Raw genomic sequence first — 15,923 nt, 5'->3', positions numbered from 1 at the left:
CTTAGGAGTCAGTATGAGCACACCACTGTTTTAAAAGTTCCTGGTTATGATAAACATTCAAGAAAAATAACTTATTGTCATTTCTATTTATGGAAACTTTACAATAAATTCTATTTATATAAAATACAGTAAACTGAATGGTCTCATCCAAATAATAAAATTGGACAGAGAAATGCTCCCCTAAGTCCTTTTACCTACATATATCCCCAGCACCTTTTGGTTGGTAAAAGAAAGCTGCATCTGTTCTGCACATCTCCTCTTTCCATGATGTAGGTAGGTTTTTTTTCCCCTACAGGTGCAGTTGTTTAATATCAGGGCAATCAACAGGAAATACAACCACTCCCAAACTATCCATGCTTTTGAAAATCTCTAGCAGCTCTGCTTGTGGGAAAGCAGCCATGAAGAGAAGAGCTGGTTTTTTGTTGCTGCTATTGTTTCATTTTGTCTTTAAATTACAGATTAGAATTTAAATATATGTCTTCAGTAGTTACTCTATTTAGTTCCAGGAACCAAACTAAAAAACAAAACAAAACAAAAAAAGGAGGAAAAAAGAGAAAACAGTTGCAGTCAAGTTGATCCCTACTCATGAGTGTCATAGCAGAATTGTGCTCCATAGGTTTTTCAGTGTCTGAATTTTTGGAAGTTAATCACCAGGCCTTTCTTCCAAGATGCCTCAGCCTTTCAATTAGCAGCTAAGTGCATTAACCATTTTCACTACTCAGTTATCTTTCCAAAACCAAGATGCTATTTGTTTAACCAAGTTCTGGATTGCAGTGGGCTAGCTTGTTTCCAGGCGTTGTGTAGGAAATGAAGCTGATGTCTTTTCCATAATAAAAGAAATTTTGGGCAGAACATATTTCAGTGAGTGCTATTCTCTTAATTTGAGGAAATTGCTCATCTTAATCGTTGCCATAATAAATATCACTTGGATTTGGGCTGGTATTATTTTATTAAATATAATAAAATCCCTTTCTTCTTGAAAAATGAGGTAGAATCTTGTTTTACTTTTCAGTTATAACAGAACAGACAAAGTAAACCCACACAATTTGGAGAAAATGATTTGATCATATAACTGACTCATTTTCTTGTTCTCATTCTCCCTTGGTTTAACATGATTCTTATTACTATAGTATTATTGACTAAAAGTATTAAGTTTTTGTGACTAGATTGTTTTGAAATAGAAAGTGTTCCTAGAATAGAAAGTGTTCCTATGTCTCTGGCCTATCCAAATCCTCCACTAAGCAACATTATTTTTTTTGTTGTTAAATGCCGTCAAGTTGGTTCCAACCCATAGCACATAGCATGGAACAAATAATTCACTGTTTCCGGAATATATTCCCTTTAATATAAAAGAAAAAAATTAAAGTAAAAAGATACTTAAGGACATTTTCAGCTTAAACTAATATATTTTCAAATGTATGTCAAATCAAAAATGCTGATCCAGAAAATAATCCAGCACTTTGCCTCCATATATCTTCAAGAAACCTTATGTTTAAGAGTCTGTCTTGTTTGTTTGATTTTTTTTTCCCTGAACACCTATATATATTTTATCCTTGAGTAAGAATGGACTTTTATTGTCAGAAAATTTTTATTTTCAAATTCTGATTGTACCATGTGCTGTCGATTGACTTTGGATAAATAGTATACCTTAAGTTTGGTTTTTTTCTCATTTCACAAGTGCAAAATCTATTTACCAAAAAGCAATTTCACCTTTTGGTTCTGGTTTTTCTACCTCACCTGGGCTGACCTTTACTCAGATTGGTTGGGAATCTCCACCCAGTCTAACCTTTATTATTATTGACTGGAGCATGTACCTGCTGAATGATAGAACACATAGACTGAGATGGGGCGTCCTGCTTGATGAGAAACAGGAGGGGAGTATGTCATTTGGACACAGGAGCCATGTGCTGAATTGCTCCCACCCAGTAAAAATATGACAGTGATGAGGCAGAGGCTGTGAACTTGCTGGAAAAGGCATACAGTGAATGCCCCTGGATGGTAACAACAGAGTATAAAGGGGAAACACTCTAACTGCTTGGGCATTCCAAGCAGAAAGCCACTCTCACAGGTAGACAAGTGGAATGCAGAACTAGCTGAGAGGAACAGTTAATAGCAGGCCCATGCAGTGAGGTCACAGAATGTTTCCTCTTTGAAACGTTCCTGATGGGTAAGAACAAAACTGGTTTTCAGTAAGGGTAAGCAGATAACCTTTGAGATACAAGCAGTTTCCTTTGAGATGTTGAGGCCCCTCTTTGGCCTCACCCTCTGGATATCCTAGTTTCTGTTTATAGTCTGTTTGTATCCTTCTTTGCTATATTAAAGTTTTTATTTCAGATACAGTGTATCTGTGAGTTTTCTGTCATTGTAATGAATTATGAAACCCAATGGAGTAAGAGTTCTCTGAAGGAAGTGAATGGTGTCACAAATGGTGAAGAGGTTTGACAACAGAGCTTTCTTTGACCTCTGCCTCAGAAGAACCAGCTTTGTCAGGGATTATTTGGTCAGGAATTTCATTTTATTCAACTATAAAATTCAACAAATATTTTCTGAGTACCTTCTCTGGATCAAGCACTGTCCTGGGCCCTGAGATGTTAAAAAACACAAAGTCTCTGTCCTTGTGAAGCTTACATAAGGTAGGCAAATACAGAAATTAAACAAATAAATTATTACGTAGCCCAAGGTAGTGATAAAGGCTAAGAATAAAATTGAATCCAAGGAGAAGAACTAGAAGGAGGTAGAAGCACTATTGTAGATTATGTGGTCAAGGAGGCCTTCTTAAAGAAGTTGAGGTAGAGTAAGGAGCAAGTGCAAAGTCCTTGCTTGGTGTTTTTAAGCAGCAACAAAAATTCATAGTGACTGGTGTAGACTGAGTGATGGAAACTGATGGAAGTAACATTGGACAAGGTCATGTGGCTTGTATAGAGTAAGCGTGCTTGATTTCCATTGCTGTGAATAAATTACCACAGATTTAGAAGTTTAAAATGAGACAAATTTATTACCTCATAATTTCCATGGGCCACAATTTGGGTACAGTTTAATTTTGTCCTCTGTCTAGTGGTGAATAAAGCTGAATCAAGGTGCTGCCTACAGGCTGCATTCTCTTCTCCAGAACTGACCACCAAAGAATCTGCTTCCAAGTTGTTAGCATAATTTATTTTCTTGCAACGGTATGATTCAGATCCATATTTTCTTACTAGTTTCCAGCTCCTTGCGGCCATACCTAGGTTCTTTCCACATTGACAGTTCTGGGTTCTGTGTTTGTTGTTGGACCACTACCAGGTTGTTGTGACTACTGTGGCTGTGAAGTAGGCTTTGAGATTAGGAAGCATGAAACCTTTTATATTGTTTTTATTAAGTGTTGTTAGGTGGCGTCGGATCACTTCCAACTTACAGCAACCCTTGCACAACAGGATGAAACACTGCCTGGTCTGGCACCATCCTCACAATTGTTTCCAGTTTTGAACCCATCATCGTTGCCACTGTGTCAATCTACCTTGTTAGGGGGGTCTTTCACTTTTTCATCAACTCTCCACTGTTTTTCCTTTTTAAGATTTTATTGTGAATTGAGTGCAAATTTACAGGGCAAGTCATCACTTTTACATTCAGCCAATCTACTACTTAGTTTCATCACAATGATTGTAATCCCCTCCATGTACCATCAATTAACAGTATTTCTCTCTATTCATTTTAGCTCTTTTTTTTTTTTTTTTTTTAACACTCAGGCATATATAAGGATTTACACCACCAAAGGGCACATTCTGCAAGTCTGTCTACTGGCCACCAAGAGTCCCTCTCTTTCCATGAATCTAGAGTCCTCAGCTGCTCTCTCTCTCCATGTCTCCATCTCTGCCTCCATCTCTGGTGTCACTGCTTCTCTGGATAGGGTCCCGCATTCTGCTTGTGCTCTTCTCCCTTGATGGTCCTATGGTCCAATAGGCAGTTCATAAAATGGCTGTGTTTGAGTTATGGTTTTGGAAGAAAATATTAAAAGTACCATTGTTGTTGTTATTAAGTACCATCAAATTGGTTCTGACTCATAGAAACCCTATGTAGGCTTTCCAAGGAATGACTGATGAGTTTGAACCACCAATCTTGTGGTTCAAAGTGACATTGTGGTCAGGTGCTTTATCCCACAGAACCATACCAGGACTCCAACAGTACCAGGGACTGCCAGAAAACAAACAAATCTGTGTTGGAAGAAGTACATCCAGAATGTTCCTCTGAAACCAGGATGTTGAAACTTTCTCTCTCATACTTAGGATATGTTATCAAGTAAAATCATTTCCTGGAGAAGGATATCATGCTTGGTAAAGTGGAGGATCAACAAAAAGAATGAAGTGCCCCAACAAGATGAATTGGCACAGTGGCAGCTGCAACTGTGATGATGGCACAGGATTAGGCAATATTTTGTTCTGTTATGCATGGGGTCATCTGGAGTCACTTTGATGTCACCAGTTCAATGCCACCTAACAACAACAACAATCATAGAAGTAAAATGCCATCATATCACAGGTCCCACCCAGGTTATACACATACTAGGAGGTATGAATCTTGAATATTGCATCTTAGCAGTCTGCCTATCCTGTCATAGTAAGGATCTTAGATTTTATATTGAAAGGATGGGAAGGCATTAGATTACTTTGAGCAGGAAAGAGATATAACTAAGTTTAATTTAAAAAAAAGACTACTCTTGTTGTACTTTGGAAAACTAAATATAGGGCCATAAGAATGGAAGGAGTGAAAAAATTAGGATGCTTGTGCAATAGTATGTTGTCATTGAGTACCATCGAGTTGGTTCAGACTTATGTTGGATAAGTACTGAACTACTCACTATAAGGTTTGGTGGCTCAAACCCACAAGCTCTTCCATGGAATCCCTATACAGAGTCACTATGAGTCAGAATTGATTTGACAGCCATAAACAGCAACAACAGTGACTATATATTATACTTAAGTATGGTGTTATAGGATCGGTACTGAACTGCAAAATTGGTTTGAACCTCAAGGTTGGTGGATCAAACTCATCAGTTGCTCCTCAAAAACCCTATACTGGGTCTCTATTAGTCAGAAGTGACTCAATAGCACTTAACAACATACAATATTTGGTTCAAAACATTAATAATATTGTAATATTTGTTTTATGATATCCTTGTCAATGTTCAGAATATTTTCATTGATTTCTTGGCCCACAATAAGGGGTTATCATCTAGAAAAGTCCAAATTTAAGTATGGAAATCCCTTTTCTAACTAGTACAAGCCTCTCCCAATTCCACTTACTGTAAAATAGAAATGAAAAACAATCCTGCATTACTTCCTTTGTAGAATGTTCTCCTTATCTCCTGACTTCTTGTGATCTTAGAGGTTTACCATCACTCTTGAAGCACTTTGAACAGCGGTGTGGGGCTACGATCTACTTGTGACATTCAGGCTGTCTAGGACACACAGGACAAAGGTAATATGTAAATAAAATCACTGTCACTCCTTAAGAGATACTGGGAATTGTTTTGTGTATTGTCATCTTGTCCTTCCTGTGGCAAGTTTAGCTTTAAAACAAAACAAAACTGTGATATCTAGTTTTTCATATGAAATAAAATTCTTTTACTTTTTCTTTTTCTTCAATTAGCCAGAAGTCAGTGTCTACATACTGCAAACACGAAGTCATAACTTATATGGAAAGTGACATGAGTCTGCCTGAATGTAAGACTATAAGGATCAGAATCCTGTGTTTTTATCTTACTAATTAGCAATAATGCTTCTAGCACTGCATTATTTTTCTTTTGCTGCATAGAAGATTACCACAGATTTAGTGACTTCAACACACCACTCATTTACTCTCTTAGTTTCTGTACATCATTTGAGCAGGCGCAGGTTATTGAGTCAATGCATAGCAACCATGCATCTGTCAGTGGTGGCTTGTATGTTGTTCTGATGCAGAACAGTTTCAGCGCAGCTTCCAAAGTAAAATGAAGTAGGAAAAAAGGCCTGGTGATCTACTTCTGAAAATCAACCAATGACAATTCTATGGCTCACAGCAATCTGATTTACAACTAAACAGCATTTTGCTCTCTTGTGCATGGGGTTACCATGAGTCAGGGCTAACTCAACACCAGCTAGCATCAAAATACATGGGCAGAACCTCTAAAAATGATGGTTACTCATGCTCATGATTAGGTAACTTATTAGTTTACTTTGAGTTCATCAAAAGATGCATGGTAGCTATGCATTGATTGGGAATTGAACTGCATGGAAGGTGAGAATTCTGCCACTGAACTCTGATGCCATCCTAAACCAATTGCTGCTGATTCCACTTTGACTCATGGCAACCCTGTGTATAAGAGTAGAACTGCACTCCATAGGTTTTCAATGGCTAACTTCTCAAAAGGAGATTGTCAAGCTTTTCCTTTGAGGTGCCTCTGGGTAACTCAATTGACAAATTTTCTGTTAATAGCCTAGTTTATTAACTGTAAGTGCCACCCATGGACTCCACCTTAAGACACAAGCAGTAATCTTAGTGTCCGTCTTAGACTACTGCCTCCCATAAACAAATTAACTTAATTTCTGGAGGTGCCTGCTTTTATGTGGAATAAGGAAAACAGTTCCCACCTCTACCACTATTGTAGTGATCAAATAAAAGTGTCTACGTAAATGTGTTAGAAAGAGCTTGGTTCATACTAAACACTCAGTAGAGATGAGCTGTTATTAATCAATAATGTTCATTGAATTGAATAAAATATTTATAGCACATATTAAAATTTCCTCATTCCATTGCAGGTTCAAATGAGCCTTAAGAACATGAGTACAAAGCATGCACATGCACTATTTTGTAAAACTTCCCTCTGTTTTTGTGATTGTTAAGTGTCATACCTTAAAATTGCAACTAATGTGCACAATGTGTTTCCTTCTTTGATTAGTCCACCCATACAGCATTTACAAAGCATTAAAGTAGCATTTGTTCTTATACTCTCATTCCTTAACACAATGGTTAATAGGTTGTAGTATACCCAAACACAATGAAAGAAAATAAAGAATTTTTTTTATATGAAGCACATTTTTTCATTCAGTTATATTTTACTACAAATGTCATGCTCCTCTATATGCTGGAGAATTTGGGCTAAAAAATATTTTAAAATTGAAAGTGTTTTGTAGTTTTCCTCAATATCTATCAACTTCTCTCCTGCTGATTTTTTCCCCAATTATACTCTTTTCTCCATTTATTGTCACTGTCAAGCCCATCATATTCCAATTGATTTTATTCTTTTGTTGCTAAGAAACAAAGTTGCCTCATTATGTAGGGTCTGTGAGTGCCAGCTTTTCTAATCAGCTAGGAACCCATTTTCTTAGGGAATAATTTTCTGCATAATAACATTTACTCCTTATGTTCGTGAACCACTGATGCAATGACAGCATCTTTGTTATTGCCATAAAGCTACAGTACAGTGAGCTATAAATTCACCAGCTGTTAGCTTTAGAGAAGAAAACCAATGGCTTCACTGCTCCACTGAGACCCAACCATTTGCACAGGATTTATGCTTTAGAAACTTTCTGTATATTCACTGTATTGATAGGTTTTTCTTAAATGCAAGAATTTAATTTAACTCAATACAAAGAAATAAAGAAGCACTGCCTTCTCATTGGAGATATGAACATGATTTTAGGGATATTCATTTTCCTTACTTTTTTTTTTTTTCAGGAAATGGACAAGCATTTTCAATGGAGTCAGTAGCATTAACCCCATGATCCATGTCAGTGTGTGAGGGAAAGTAGCCTGGGGCTTGGAGTAGACATCTAGGTACCTTTCTTGATTTCATGGAATGCCAGGCAAGTCACAAACCCTCTGTCTCCCTACCCACAAAATGAAAATAGCAATAACACTTCTCTACATATCTCACTGATTTACAGGAAATAATATATTTGAAATCTTGGTAAATAGAAACCCCAAGCAAATAAGCACACGTATGAATGTTTTCTTGGGTTAGAGGAGGAAATAATTCCAAGATTCTTCTGTATTTTCTTTCCCAAGGAAAATAAAACAATACATGTTGGAAAGGAAGCAGGAAGTTGTTCAAATAGGTGGGAAAAAATATCTCCTGACTCTATTTGGGTCTAGATGCTTCTAGAAAACTAGAACTGCATCTGCTTATCTTTTGAGAATAATACTTATGAAATATGTGGTGTCTACAATTTTTATAAAGACTGGTCTTATGACTTCAGTTATGACACTGGGGTTTTAAATTCTCTGATGACAAATCCTTTCAATACTTAGATCTTCCTAAGAATGATACTGCTGAAACACACAGCTTATCAATTCCTACATATTGGGTAACTTAATTTGCTAATGTTTGCTAAGTACTGAAGTCTTCGTTAAGTCTTGGGTTGTTAAATGAAAGGTCAGCAGTACAAACCCACTAGCTGATCCAAGGGAGAAAGATGAACCTGTTTTCTTTTGTAAGATTTATCATCTCAGAAATCCTATGGAGCACTTCTACTCTGTACTATAGTGTCACTATGAGTCAGAATCTATGACAGTGGGTTTGATTTGTAGGTTTGAGGGATAAGCTAAAGGCTTAATTATACTTCTTAACCCAAATATGGAGGCCTGGTTTGGCACCGTAGACTAATGCGCTGAACTGCAAAGTTGGTTTGTACTGCAAGTTTGGTGGTTCAAGTTCACTATCCGCTCCCTGGAAATCCTATACAGGGTCACTATGGGTTGGAATAGACTTTACGCCGCTTAACAACAATAAAAACAACCTCAAATATAGCAAGTTATACTTTTTCAATTGAAATTTACTTTAAACAATTTAATAAATCCTTATAAAAGATAGATTATGTGAAAGTAGCTTATTTAAAAACCAGAAAAAAAAAACAACAAAAGTATATATTGTAGTAGTTGTTGCTGTTGTTAAGTGCCATCGAGTCGATTCTGACCCATAGCGACCCTGTAACAGGGTTTCCGAGGGTGTAAATCAGCCATACGAATTCTTTGTATGTAGATGCCACCAAATATTAATTGAATAAAAGAACAATTAAACATAGATAAATAAGTTAGAATTCAATTAATAGAAGAAAAGTTAGCAGTTTCAAATGACAAAGCAAATGAATACCATCAGACTCCAAGATAAAGATGTAAATGCAATTACATTCAAATTCATTGGAATTGTTGTGGCTTTTCAATCCGCAGTTGTTTGTTGTTTTTCAGAGCCCTGATTCATTTTTTGACTCATAAATATGCTGGACTCATGGATCCTGTATGGGGTTTCAGAAAAACAGCTGGTGGATTTTAACAGCTGATCTTGTGGTTGGCAATCCAGTATTTATCCTACAGTGCTACACCAAGACTCCTCAATCAGCAGTGGTGGACCCTAACCCTAGCCCTAACCATCACCTAACCCTAACCTTAAGTGCTCCATAGCATTTGTGTGCCACTGAGCTGGTTCTAACTCATAACAACCCTGTGTACGCTTTCAGAAGCTATAAATCTTTATGGGAGCAAAAAGTCTTATCTTTCTCCCATGGAGTGCCTGGTACATTCAAACAACTGACCTGGTCTTACTCTGCCAGGGCACCTTCAATCAGAAGTTGTTGTTGTTAACTGCTGTTGAGTGCCATTGATTTGGTTCTGACTCATAGTGACCCTGTATAAGGTTTCCGAGGAGCAGTTGGTGAGCTTGAACTGCCAACCTTGCAGTTCAAACTGACCTTGTAGCCCAGCACATTAACCAGCAGTACCATACCAGGACTCAGAAGTAAGAGAGTAGAAATGTGCGGCAGAAAGGGAAGCCAGCAATGAATAGATAGGGAAACTGGGCAATTATATTTGAGAATCTGGGAATGATGTGTTTATATTTGTTACAATATCAGGTCTGTCATTTTAGGCTGTACCTTCCGGGTTCTTCCCTTTCCCCTCCCTTCAACTCCATTTTGTAATCTTAGGTTTCTGTTTCCCCACCTTAAGCTACAAGGTGAGTAGTTTAAAGGGCAACATGGCTTTTGATAGGCCACAGCTGAATCACCTTAACAATGACCACTTCCTTCCTGTTGAACCTATATAAAACCACTCCCTTCCCGTTGACTTTCTCTTCCTCTTCTGTCTGCTCTATCTTCTTTCTGCCTTCTCTTCTCTTCTCTCTTCTGCCTCCTGCCTTCTCTCTCCGGCAGAGGTCACCTTCCTCTTCCTCACCCTGAATAAAAGTCTTTAGATGGGCTATCTGGTGTGCGGTGTGTTTGATGAGCGGCGCCGGGTTGTTTTTTCCCTTTCAATGTTTTTACCTGAGGCATGAACTCTCTTCTGTATTAGCTGAAGGCAGCTCTTAGGGGCATGAACATCTTACACTTCCAGACATCCCTGAACATGAGTCACAGAGAGGCACAGGTTCCAGTAGCCAGAGGAATCCCTCCTGAAGATGCTTCCAGTAGAAGCCCTGGAAATTAAGACAATGATACGTATTGAGGAGCTATGAGCAGAGAACCAGCAATATCTGCTAAAACAGTTCATCTTATTACCTAATGAAATTTGTCTATAATTCTAGTATCCAAGTGTAAAAAATGAGCACCAACTATTCCTCCTTCAGCACTCTCTACTCAGCTCTGCTGAGTTCAATAATTCATTGTATTGACTATACATAACTTACAGATACGAGGTTTATTAAGGAAGTTTGTTAGTTGGTGGTGTGCTGTGAAGTCAGTTCCAACTTGTAGCAACCCTGTATAGGGTTTCCCAGGCTGTAAATATTTATGGGATCAGAAAACCTCATCTTTCTTCAATAGAAAAGCTGGTAGTTTCATACTGCTGACTTTGAGATTAGCAGGCCGACTCGTAACCACTATGCTACAAGCTCACCTTACTAGGGAAGTTAACAGGTTACAAACTAGGCTCAGAAATGTTTAGGATACACTTCTTCCAGTCAAGAAAGCATCTACTCTGCCTTGTCCACAGGTAGGCTTTTCTTTGGCCCTTAGCCCCTTGGCCTGGCTACTGCCCTGCTTGGGGATGCTACAAAGCTCTTTTAGGACTGCTGATGAATGCCCACAGGATACATCATTCCACCATAATTCTCAGTCTGAAGACACTCAACTCTAACTCCAAGGGTCAGCAAACCTTGCTACCACAATTAAGTGCCTGGAGGCACTTCACTCTGCAAGCAAGTCTTCCCAAAGTCACTCAGCTTTACATGCTCTGTTGGCTGGGAAGATTGACACTCTGTCTCATGCTTTAGCTTGTAGTTCTACTGCTGCTCCTCTGCCACTCCTCTGATGTTGTAGCTCTCTGTCCCTAGGCTAAGGACATTCAATGCACAGGGATCCTGAGGTCCACATTATGCACTCTACTCCTGGCTTTTTATGATGACAATGAGATCCCCTTTCCTGCTTCTGAGATGACTCATTTTATACATGTTAGTGTTCCAAGTTTTTACAGTCACAATTAACTCTGCCAACTATTCACAACTGAATCATATAATCCTACCAAAGCATCTTTCCCCAAATTCTCTTACTTAAAACCATTAGGAAATAGTCCTTTGGTGGGAGTTTACAAAGATTATGGCTAGAAGAAACATTAAATAATTCATAGCACTCTACCACCTTTTCAATTAATTAACATAATACAACTTTTGAATATTCTTTCTCATCTGTGATCCTTGAAAATCTGTCACATAACTGAGTAATCTGTATTAGACAACTTTCATCCTAGGCTAATTATTCCACGCATTCCATTTGGGATCAAGAGCTCCAGAATATTTTATATAATCTTATGGCATACCAAATTTATTATTAAATAAATACCTATTGAGCATCTTCTGTATGAAAATAATTCTGCTATTACTAAGAGATGAAGAAAAAGAAGATATGAGCAGAGTCTCAGCTCTCAATCAGGGAAATAACATTTATAAACATATAATTACTAATTAAGTATCGAAGGTACATATATTTGAGTCAGACACTGTTGGAAGTGATTCCTTGAACTTCTTTATCTTAGATAGTTGTTCATTCTAATAGTTACTGTTTCAAATGCTATTTTATAGATTGTTGTATTGTTGTTAAGTACTGACAAGTCAGATCTAACTCATAATGACCCTGGCTTTCCAAGACTGTAAATCTTTGCAGGAGCAGAAAGACTCGTCTTTCTCCTATAGAGAGGCTGGTAGGCTCCAACCGTCAACCTCATGGTTTGCAGACAACCACCAGACTCCTTGTTTTATAAGTAACTGGTAGTGGTGTCTTCAAATGATTCCTCTTTCATAAGAAATAAAGCATTATGTTTAATATTTATTTATTTTAAAGGAAGTGTGATTTTCAAGGAGTCTCTGGGTGATGCAAATAACACAGTTGAATACTCATCAAAAGGTTAAAGTTCAAGTCCTCCCTGAGGTGTCTCAGAAGTAAGAATTGCTGGAGTACATATGAAAAATACATTAATGAAAGCCATATGAAGCTTTGCCGCACATGGGATTGCCATGAGTTTGAATTGATTCTACGATAACTCATAACTGGTATGATATTCAATAAATTTTAGGAGAAAATACTTTGCACATGATAAACTTCTAATTATTTATTTAGAGTACATCATGGCTCTATAAGGTAAGCACTGGATTTAGAACCACAAAGTCAAAGATTAGAGCCCACCAGCTGCTTGGTGGGAGAAAAATTAGACTTTGTGTTCCCACAAAGTTTTACAGCCTCAGAAACCCTGTGCAGGGTCGCTATGAGTTGGAACAGACTCAATGGCAGTTAACATCAATAACAACAACAAATTATTTCTTTATATTATTGACACATCATTCTATTTCTACAGAATTATTATATGAGGATAAGTCAAAAAATATTGCTACGAAATCAGGGAAACCTTTATTACACAAAAATAACAAAATGTAAAGTTGTTGTTACTTGACATCTTTTCATTTCGGTCTATACATTTCTGAAGGCAGTGTTCTATCTGTCTAACCATTTGCTGAAGAAGTTATATCACATCAAAATCTCTAATTCATATCACATCAAAATGCAAGTTTTGGCATTGTTAAAGGACTCAAATTATGTTCCTCTTAAATGTTCTTTGAGTTTGGGGAACACAAAGAAATCTAAAGGGGCAAGATAAGAGCTGTGGCTTGGATGGGTAAGGTTTCCCAGTGAAATTCTCATAGAACAGTCCTTTGTTGTTGTTGATTTGTGCCATGGAGTCAATTCCGACTCATAGCGACCCTGTACAGGGTTTCCAAGGCTGTAAATCTTTACGGGAGCAGAAAGCCTCATCTTTTTCCCATGGAACAGCTGGTAGTTTCGAACTGCTGACCTTGAGATTAGCTGCCCGATTCGTAACCACTGCGCTACCAGAGCTCCTTAGAACAGTCCTTGCTACCCCTGAAAAACGGTCCTGGTGCATCACCGTGGAATGTCAGAAAAATATTTTTTCAGCACAAATTCCATGGGTTGATTTCAAACAAAACGAGTTTAAACATGTCTCTGTGGTCAATAACTACAGACAAGTTATCTCAGTAAAAACCCGATCTTAATCTCCTTAGGGTAGATTTCAAACAAAGGTTCAATAAAAATAGTGGCTTCCTTGGGGATTTGTTGGGCCAGTTAAATTGAAAGCAGAGAGGTCAGCTGAGAAAGTCATGTTGACTTTTTTGGGGGATTCCAAAGTTGTATTCTTGATACACAGGTTGACCATGGGGGCTCATTAGAAAGAAGTTTTAAGAAAACTAAAACTGCATAAGTGAGAAAAAGGCCATAGAATTTGTGCTGAGAAAATGCTTCTCCTTCATATCAATGCATCAGGATCACTCCTTAGGGGTAACAAGGACTGCCCTATGAGAAGTTCATTGGGAAACCTTATCCATCCAACCCACAGCTCTAATATTACCCCTTCAGACTTCTTTTTGTCCCTCAGATATAGTTTTACTTTTGTATAATATAAAAATTATCAAGTTGATAGAGTAAAGAAAAATGACCAAGTTAGATATTTAGATTTTTGTGGAAATAAGATGGCATTGTGTGTTTGTCCTTGGAACTTGGGCAATAGATAGGCAAGATATGGTGATTGCATAGATAATTTACTCTGCAGGAGAAGAAACAAAATAAATCAATGAGACCTAGTTTCTGACAAGTCCTTCCTGGAAAAATGGTTTTGTCCTAAGCATTTCTGACTCCAGAGATGGATTCCTGGTGTGGTGCTGTAGGAAAAACACTGAACCACTACGTTTGTTTGAACTGAAAGGTTGGCATTTCAAACTCACAAGTCACTCCTCAAAAACTATATACAGAGTGGTGATGAGTCAGAAATGACTGTTAATAACAACACTTAACAACAGCAACCCCAGTGATAAGACCACTGGGATAGAGCAGAGCAGAGAGCCAGAGAAGCCAGAAGAACTTGAGATTTGTCTCATCTATGAAAACCAAATGGGGCATCAGTGTCCAAGAGGCTAACAAAGTGATTTTGATTGTATACTTGCTCATTCTTTAACATATTTGTATGGAGGATATTTTTGCTTGTGGACATATGTTATTTCTTTCTCTCTCTTCTTTTTCTATTTATGTAAGTGCTACTGAAAAATATTAACAACATTGACATACTTTTTTTTAATTTAAGTTTTATTGTGAATTGAGTGATAGTTTACATGAGAGAACATCAGGTTTACATTCATCTATCATATTTCATTTCATTGCAATGATTACATTCTCCTCCATGCATCATCAAACAACCAAAGGGTATACCCCGCAAACCTGCCCACCCCCTACCGTCAGCACACAGTTCCTCTCCCTTCCAGAGTCCAGAGTCCCCAGACACTCTCTATTCACATCATTTTCTCTGCCTCCATACCTGACATCGCTGCTTCTCTGGATAGGGTCCCTCAATCCACTCTTCTCCCTTGATGGTCCCAGGGTCCTGTGCTACTGGACTGCAAAATCAACCACTCCACTTGTTTTGTTGCAAAATGTCTACCTTTACATTTGCAACTCTCACTGTCAGTCCTGATAGCAATTATTCACTATTGAACCACAAGAGTTTTATCTCCATCTCCTTTCACCAACCCCTTCCAGACAGGTTAGAAGCCAATCAGTAGATTCTACCTTCCCCCGCACACTCTGAAACTAGGCTCCCTCTTGATAGCTTGTAAGCCAGTTACTTTGTGCTTTTGTAGCCCCTCCATTTTGGGTAGCCAATGTCTAAGTCTACCATCCCTGTCAACACTGTGTACCAAGGGGGTGGGAATGATCCTTGCTGCAAATATTTGTTCCCTCTTTTGAGCTACTGCAGCCATAAGTATAGGTCAAGTTCATCAAACTGTAGTGGATTACTCTTTTTTTTCTTCTTTTTTCCTCTAGTCAAGTTCTGATCATCCAGCCATTGTAGCCAGGTCAAGTGGGTAGTATCTGCAGTTTGGGTGTTCTTGTGCATCTCCCCTTACTTCATATCAGCTGGATGCTTCACTCTCCACTCTAGTCCTCTGTGGCCACTTCCCTGGCGCTGGCTCCAGGAGTCTTCAGATCTCGCCATACTGATGACCAACCAGGTCTCAATCCAGGTAGACAGGAGTCTGTTGAACGTGGTCGGACTTAGCTCACAACTTCATTTCTGTTTTTCCCACACTTTCCCTTATCGGTAAACCAATGTGATCACCAGCAAGACCACATACCTGCTTGTGTATTCCCTTTGAGTCTCAGTTTTGGAAGGGGGTTTGCCCTGAGGGGATCTGACCGCTTGCCTTGATGGCTCCCAAGAGAACAACTTGCTTGTTCTTGTAGCAGTCAATCAGACTGCCATTATTGTTTTTTATTTTTCCTGCTGGTCTTTCTTTCAAGAAGTGTCTTTGGTTCTTCTAAACGCTCCATGCTGGTCTGCTTGTCCTTTCAAGTGGAAATTTCCCACCTCAGAAGATGCTGGATGGGGATCAGGATTCAACCTATGGTATTATGCAATGCAAA

At 38.3% G+C, this 15,923-nt stretch overlaps 1 pseudogene; it reads left to right on the top strand.

The window, feature by feature from the left end:
- Positions 1-15,882: 15,882 nt before the first annotated feature.
- LOC102818462 overlaps positions 15,883-15,923 on the top strand; it is a 1,844-nt pseudogene continuing 1,803 nt past the window's right edge.

Source organism: Chrysochloris asiatica, unplaced genomic scaffold (assembly GCF_000296735.1).
Source record: "Chrysochloris asiatica unplaced genomic scaffold, ChrAsi1.0 scaffold00250, whole genome shotgun sequence".
In the NCBI taxonomy this organism is placed as follows: Eukaryota; Metazoa; Chordata; class Mammalia; order Afrosoricida; family Chrysochloridae; genus Chrysochloris; species Chrysochloris asiatica.
The sequence above is the reverse complement of the archived record's forward strand: the minus strand, read 5'-3'. Positions and strand labels throughout refer to the sequence as shown.